This window comes from Nerophis ophidion, linkage group LG27, assembly GCF_033978795.1.
Source record: "Nerophis ophidion isolate RoL-2023_Sa linkage group LG27, RoL_Noph_v1.0, whole genome shotgun sequence".
Classification (NCBI taxonomy): domain Eukaryota; kingdom Metazoa; phylum Chordata; class Actinopteri; order Syngnathiformes; family Syngnathidae; genus Nerophis; species Nerophis ophidion.
The window spans coordinates 14915913-14924035 of NC_084637.1; positions in this window are offsets into that span (position 1 = coordinate 14915913).

Here is an 8123-nt window from a genome sequence, read left to right on the forward strand (position 1 = left end):
TCGTGTTTTCTCCTCTTTTAAACCGGCCAATTAGGTATTTTTTTCATCATTTATTCACTACAAAAAACCTTCCGTAAAAGGAAAAAAAATGTACGACGGAATGACAGACAGAAATACCCATTTTTTATATATATAGATTTATTTATCAAAAGGTAAATTGAGCAAATTGGCTATTTCTGGCAATTTATTTAAGTGTGTATCAAACTGGTAGCCCTTCGCATTAATCAGTACCCAAGAAGTAGCTCTTGGTTTCAAAAAGGTTGGAGACCCCTGTAGTACAGCATTAAGTAAGCAAAGCTCCCAGGCCGAGGAACAGAAAACAAATGACTTAAATAGTGACTATGATGATGAGAAACAGGTGTGGGGCTGAGGGCAGGGGCGTGACTTGGAGACCAGGTGGAAACTAATGAGTAACTATGGAAACCAACAAAACCAGGAAGTGCAAAACGGGAAACAAGAGTCCAAAAACAAAACATAACATGATCATCAATCAATGTTTACTTATATAGCCCTAAATCACTAGTGTCTCAAAGGGCTGCACAAACCACTACGACATCCTCGGTAGGCCCACATAAGGGCAAGGAAAACTCACACCCAGTGGGACGTCGGTGACAATGATGACTATGAGAACCTTGGAGAGGAGGAAAGCAATGGATGTCGAGCGGGTCCAACATGATACTGTGAAAGTTCAATCCATAATGGATCCAACACAGTCGCGAGAGTCCAGTCCAAAGCGAATCCAACACAGCAGCGAGAGTCCCGTTCACAGCGGAGCCAGCAGGAACCATCCCAAGCGGAGGCGGATCAGCAGCGCAGAGATGTCCCCAGCCGATACACAGGCAAGCAGTACATGGCCACCGGATCGGACCGGACCCCCTCCACAAGGGAGAGTGGGACATAATCATGATCAAACATAAACCCACATTAACAGGCATGACAAAATAAGTATTTGATGAGCATTCCTCAACTTTCTGAGTCTCAGTTCACAGTTCGAACATTAAGTATCTAGTAGATAGATAGATAGATAGATAGATAGATAGTACTTTATTTATTCCGTCAGGAGAGTTCCTTCAGAAAAATTACAATATTCAGCACAATCCCATTCAACAAGTAGTTGCAGTCTATTCAACTGAATATAAATTGGAAAGGATTTCCAAATTATTGTATTCTGTTTTTATTTACCATTTACCCATTATGCCAACTTTACTGGTTTTGGGTTTTGTATTTGTAAGTAGTATACAACTATAATTATTTGATACTTGTTGACAAAATTGCAGTGGTATTCAATGAAGAACTTGTCTTACTTACGGTATGTTCAGCTTGTGTGCTATTGTGTGCTTAGCTGCTGTGTAGCTGCTAGCTCTAAGCTTTACCTTTTTTGTAAATTACTAAAATATAAGAAAAAAATTAGTTTGTTGTTTATTGGAGGAAAATTTGGTTGTTAACTCACCAGGTTTGCACACATAAAGAAGCTGCAGGACTGCAGGAAGATGTTGTAAAAAGAAGGTTTAGTGAATAACATCAGTCCAAGTCCTGTGCACTGTCGGAGCCGCAGCTGCCCAGGGGGTTGTGTGCTCGCCACACCAGCTGCACAGCTACTGTAGAAAGTGCCACCAGGTGTCTGCGATTTCACGCCACCTTCCCTCCTCAGGTTCCCGAGAGCTGTCTGCTGAACCGTTACATGGGCGATTAACACCGGCTGTTTTCTTTCTTGGCAGCATCTCTAAGGACCTGCTTGGCCTCTTCTTCTGCTGCAGCGTCTTTCTCCATAGGTTTGGTAGATGTCGGGGGAAAAGTGGCCTCTCAGGACCGAGGTTGGGGTTCTGGAATCAGAATTTTTATTTTACTATGAATTTTCTCACTTCTTTTGATTTTTCTAAAAACACTTTTTTGAATGCCCTACTTTTTTTATAATTTGTTTTTTAACGCGCATACTAGTCTTTCGTGGAATCCAGTTCCCATAAAAATGTCAGGGATGTATCCCGAGTAGAGATTTTAGTCTCGTTTTAATTGACTAAATTGCTCAACATTTGGTCGGCTAAATGGGAAAGGTGGCAATAAATACTGACAAAGTTGAGGAATGCTCATCAAACACTTATTTGGAACATCCCAGTGGTGTGCAGGCTAATTGGGAACAGGTGGGTGCCATGATTGGGTATAAAAATAGCTTCCTAAAAAATGCTTGATCTTTCACAAGAAAGGATGGGGCGAGATACACCCCTTTGTCCACAACTGCGTGAACAAACAGTTTAAGAACAACGTTTCTCAAAGTGCAATTGCAAGAAATTTAGGGATTTCAACATCTACGGTCCATAATATCATCAAAAGGTTCAGAGAATCTGGAGAAATCACTCCACATAAGCGGTATGGCCGGAAACCAACATTGAATGACCGTGTCCTTCAATCCCTCAGACTGCACTGTATCAAAAACCGACATCAATCTCTAAGGGATATCACCACATGGGCTCAAGAACACTTCAGAAAACCCATCCATCCATCCATCCATCATCTTCCGCTTATCCGAGGTCGGGTCGCGGGGGCAGCAGCCTAAGCAGGGAAGCCCAGACTTCCCTATCTCCAGCCACTTCGTCTAGCTCTTCCCGGGGGATCCCGAGGCGTTCCCAGGCCAGCCGGGAGACATAGTCTTTCCAACGTGTCCTGGGTCTTCCCCGTGGCCTCCTACCAGCTGGACGTGCCCTAAACACATCCCTAGGGAGGCGTTCGGGTGGCATCCTGACCAGATGCCCGAACCACCTCATCTGGCTCCTCTCGATGTGGAGGAGCAGCGGCTTTACGTTGAGCTCCTCCCGGATGGCAGAGCTTCTCACCCTATCTCTAAGGGAGAGCCCCGCCACCCAGCGGAGGAAACTCATTTCGGCCGCTTGTACCCGTGATCTTATCCTTTCGGTCATGACCCAAAGCTCATGACCATAGGTGAGGATGGGAACGTAGATCGACCGGTAAATTGAGAGCTTTGCCTTCCGGCTCAGCTCCTTCTTCACCACAACGGATCAATACAACGTCCGCATTACTGAAGACGCCGCACCGATCCGCCTGTCGATCTCACGATCCACTCCTCCCCCACTCGTGAACAAGACTCCTAGGTACTTGAACTCCTCCACTTGGGGCAGGGTCTCCTCCCCAACCCGGAGATGGCACTCCACCCTTTTCCGGGCGAGAACCATGGACTCGGACTTGGAGGTGCTGATTCTCATTCCAGTCGCTTCACACTCGGCTGCGAACCGATCCAGTGAGAGCTGAAGATCCCGGCCAGATGAAGCCATCAGGACTACATCATCTGCAAAAAGCAGAGACCTAATCCCGTGGCCACCAAACCGGAACCCCTCAACGCCTTGACTGCGCCTAGAAATTCTGTCCATAAAAGTTATGAACAGAATCGGTGACAAAGGACAGCCTTGGCGGAGTCCAACCTTCACTGGAAACGTGTCCGACTTACTGCCAGCAATGCGGACCAAGCTCTGACACTGATCATACAGGGAGCGGACTGCCACAATAAGACATTCCGATACCCCATACTCTCTGAGCACTCCCCACAGGACTTCCCGAGGGACACGGTCGAATGCCTTCTCCAAGTCCACAAAGCACATGTAGACTGGTTGGGCAAACTCCCATGCACCCTCAAGAACCCTGCCGAGAGTATAGAGCTGGTCCACAGTTCCACGACCAGGACGAAAACCACACTGTTCCTCCTGAATCCGAGGTTCGACTATCCGGCGTAGCCTCCTCTCCAGTACACCTGAATAAACCTTACCGGGAAGGCTGAGGAGTGTGATCCCACGATAGTTGGAACACACCCTCCGGTCCCCCTTCTTAAAGAGAGGGACCACCACCCCGGTCTGCCAATCCAGAGGTACCGCCCCCGATGTCCACGCGATGCTGCAGAGTCTTGTCAACCAAGACAGCCCCACAGCATCCAGAGCCTTAAGGAACTCCGGGCGGATCTCATCCACCCCCGGGGCCTTGCCGCCGAGGAGCTTTTTAACTACCTCAGCGACCTCAGCCCCAGAAATAGGAGAGTCCACTACAGATTCCCCAGGCACCGCTTCCTCAAAGAAAGACGTGTTGGTGGGATTGAGGAGGTCTTCGAAGTATTCCCTCCACCGATCCACAACATCCGCAGTCGAAGTCAGCAGAACACCATCCGCACCATACACGGTGTTGATAGTGCACTGCTTCCCCTTCCTGAGGCGCCGTATGGTGGTCCAGAATCGCTTCGAAGCCGTCCGGAAGTCGTTTTCCATGGCTTCCCCGAACTCTTCCCATGTCCGAGTTTTTGCCTCCGCGACCGCTAAAGCTGCACACCGCTTGGCCCGTCGGTACCCGTCCACTGCCTCCGGAGTCCTATGAGCCAAAAGAACCCGATAGGACTCCTTCTTCAGCTTGACGGCATCCCTCACTGCTGGTGTCCACCAACGGGTTCTGGGATTACCGCCACGACAGGCACCAACAACCTTGCGGCCACAGCTCCAATCAGCCGCCTCGACAATAGAGGTTCGGAACATGGTCCACTCGGACTCAATGTCCCGCACCTCCCTCGTGACATGTTCAAAGTTCTCCCGGAGGTGTGAATTGAAACTCTCTCTGACAGGAGACTCTGCCAGACGTTCCCAGCAGACCCTCACAATGCGCTTGGGCCTGCCAGGTCTGTCCGGCATCCTCCCCCACCATCGCAGCCAACTCACCACCAGGTGGTGATCGGTAGAAAGCTCCGCCCCTCTCTTCACCCGAGTGTCCAAAACATAAGGCCGCAAATCCGATGACACAACTACAAAGTCGATCATGGAGCTGCGGCCTAGGGTGTCCTGGTGCCAAGTGCACATATGGACACCCTTATGTTTGAACATGGTGTTTGTTATCGACAAACTGTGACGAGCACAAAAGTCCAATAACAAAACACCACTCGGGTTTAGATCCGGGCGACCATTCTTCCCAATCACGCCTCTCCAGGTTTCACTGTCGTTGCCAACATGAGCGTTGAAGTCTCCCAGTAGGACAAGGGAATCACCCGGAGGAGCACTTTCCAGTACTCCCTCGAGTGTACCCAAAAAGGGTGGGTATTCTGAACTGCTGTTTGGTGCGTAAGCACAAACAACAGTCAGGATCCGTCCCCCCACCCGAAGGCGAAGGGAAGCTACCCTCTCGTCCACTGGGTTGAACTCAAACGTACAGGCTTTGAGCCGGGGGGCAACCAGAATTGCCACCCCAGCCCGTCGCCTCTCACTGCCGGCAACGCCAGAGTGGAAGAGGGTCCAGTCCCTCTCGAGAGAACTGGTTCCAGAGCCCTTGCTGTGCGTCGAGGTGAGTCCGACTATATCCAGCCGGAACTTCTCTACCTCGCGCACTAGCTCAGGCTCCTTCCCCCCCAGTGAGGTGACGTTCCACGTCCCAAGAGCTAGCTTCTGTAGCCGAGGATCGGACCGCCAAGTGCCCTGCCTTCGGCTGCCGCCCAGCTCACAATGCACCCGACCTCTATGGCCCCTCCTATGAGTGGTGAGCCCATTGGAGGGATGACCCACGTTGCCTCTTCGGGCTGTGCCCGGCCGGGCCCCATGGGAACAGGCCCGACCACCAGGCGCTCGCCATCGTGCCCCAACTCCGGGCCTGGCTCCAGAGCGGGGCCCCGGTGACCCACGTCCGGGCGAGGGAAATCTGGGTTCATTTCGTTGTAATTCCATTGAAGTCTTTGAGCTGCTCTTTGTCTGATCACTCACCTAGGACCTGTTTGTCTTGGGAGACCCTACCAGGGGGCATGAAAACCCCCAGACAACATAGCTCCTAGGATTATTGGGACACGCAAACTCCTCTACCACGGTAAGGTAGCAGCTCAGAGAGGAGCTTTCACTAAATACAGTTCGTCGCTACATCTGTAAGTGCAAGTTAAAGCTCTACTATGCAAAGCGAAAGCCATTTATCAACAACATCCGGAAATGCAGCCGGAACCTCTGGGCCCAAAATCATCTAAGATGGACTGATGCAAAGTGGAAAAGTGTTCTGTGGTCTGACGAGTCCACAATTCAAATTATTTTTGGAAATATTCAACATCTTTTAATCCAGACCAAAGGGGAAGCAAACCATCCAGACTGTCATCGACACAAAGTTCAAAAGCCAGCATCTGTGAGGGTATGGAGGTGCATTAGTGCCCAAGGCATGGGTAACTTACCCATTTGTGAAGGCACCATGAATGCTGAAAGGTACATACAGGTTTTGGAACAACATATGCTGCCAAGATGGCGGCGCCCGGAAGGGCTGCGACCTCGAGGAGCTCCTGCTAAATATGGAACATTTGGCAGAAATACCGGACAATTGTACAAACTTTATGATTGGCTCACATCGTGGTCACTCCGTGATCACGTACGACCGCCAGACACTTCTGGATGTGGACATATCGGGCCGTTTTGGACTGATAGACGCGTGCTTGCTAGACCTGCTAACTAGCACGGGAATACTTCGACGGCTACATCCAGCGGCTTGTGAAGCAGGGGAGTATACTAGCAGCGGGGGCTGTCTACGAAGCAGACGCCAGCGGTGTGATCGGAAACGCGGATGCCGAGCGGGGCTAAAAACAAAGCAGAAGGCTAATCCCCACAGAACACCAATTCCCTCCATCCTGAAGCCAGATTTAAATGGAAGATGCGAGACTACTGGTCTGGGTAAGGAGTCAGTTAAATTAGAACACGTTTTTTCTGCTTTGAGTGTTTCAGAGTTGGACATGTGTTCTACTGAGGTAGCTAACTATGATGCGTGCAGTTTATCAAAGCAACAAACAAACAATCGGAAAATTCCCGTCGTATCAATTGCTACATATGGTCGTAATCATACTAAATGCACTGGGCATAATAAACACAACATTATTAATATTGCTACTACGGATAATTTGATCAAAAATTCCCTAAAACAGCCCACTACCTATAATATAGTTTTTTTAAACATAAGATCATTGTCTCCCAAAAAGTTGTTAGTTAATGATATCATCAGAGACAACAATCTTAACGTCATCGGTCTCAGCGAAACCTGGCTTAAACCAAACGACTTTTTTGCTCTAAATGAGGCATGTCCTCCTAACTTTACACATGCGCATATTGCCCGTCCTCTTAAAAGGGGTGGGGGGGGGGGTCGCACTAATACTCAACGAAAACTTTAACCTTAGTCCTAACATAAATAATAAATATAAATCGTTTGAGGTGTTTACTATGAGGTCTGTCACACCGCTGCCTCTACACCTGGCTGTTATCTACCGCCCCCCAGGACCCTATTCGGACTTTATCAATGAATTCTCAGAGTTTGTTGCTGATCTAGTGACACACGCCGATAATATAATCATAATGGGGGACTTTAATATCCATATGAATACCCCATCGGACCTACCGTGCGTAGCGCTCCAGACTATAATTGATAGCTGTGGTCTCACACAAATAATAAATGAACCCACGCATCGCAACCGTAATACGATAGACCTAGTGCTTGTCAGGGGTATCACCGTTTCCAAAGTTACGATACTCCCGTATACTTAAGTATTGTCCGATCATTACCTTATAAAATTCGAGGTTCAGACGCATGTTCGTCAAACTAATAATAATAATAACTGCTATAGCAGCCGCAACATTATTACAGCCACAACGACAACTCTTGCTGACCTACTGCCCTCGGTAATGGCACCATTCCCAAAATATGTGGGCTCTATTGATAACCTCACTAACAACTTTAACGACGCCCCATTGATAACAGAGCATCGCTAAAGTTAAAAAAGGCTCCAAAAAAGCGTACCCCGTGGTTTACAGAAGAAACTAGAGCTCAGAAATTATTATGTAGAAAGCAAATGGCGCACGACTAAACTTGAGGTGCACCATCAAGCATGGAGTGATGGTTTAATAACTTATAAACGCATGCTTACCTTAGCTAAAGCTAAATATTACTCAAATCTCATCCACCGTAATAAAAACGATCCTAAATTTTTGTTTAGTACGGTAGCATCGCTAACCCAACAAGGGACCCCTTCCAGTAGCTCCACCCACTCAGCTGATGACTTTATGCAATTCTTTAGTAAGAAAATTGAAGTCATTAGAAAGGACATTAAAGACAATGCGTCCCAGCTACAACTGGGT